Here is a 350-nt window from a genome sequence, read left to right as displayed (position 1 = left end):
CCCCCCCACAAGTGGAGATGCTCACATTGGGGCCCTCACAGATTGAGCTTCCTGGGGTGGCTGGGAGACCTGCGTGTGCTTGGTGGAGTTACGTGGGGGGCGTTGCTTTATTTTCCCCCCTGACTGGTTAGCCAAGTTGCACGGGACGTTTTGTTTGCCGCTCTGACTCGTAGCTTAGTGGTGCGTGTGTTTGTGTGCGTGCGTGCGTGCGTGTCATTAATCTCTCTCTCTTTTTTTAGAGAAGCTTATAGGTTTGGGGAGGGGGAGAAGAAATCTGCCCTGACTAGACAGCAGCAGCCTGTAGGATCCTAACATGGCGCCTGAGAGGCACATGATGCAAAAGAAGGGAA

Source organism: Alligator sinensis, unplaced genomic scaffold (genome assembly GCF_000455745.1).
Source record: "Alligator sinensis unplaced genomic scaffold, ASM45574v1 scaffold1028_1, whole genome shotgun sequence".
Lineage (NCBI taxonomy): Eukaryota > Metazoa > Chordata > Crocodylia > Alligatoridae > Alligator > Alligator sinensis.
Note: the sequence above shows the minus strand (reverse complement) of the source record.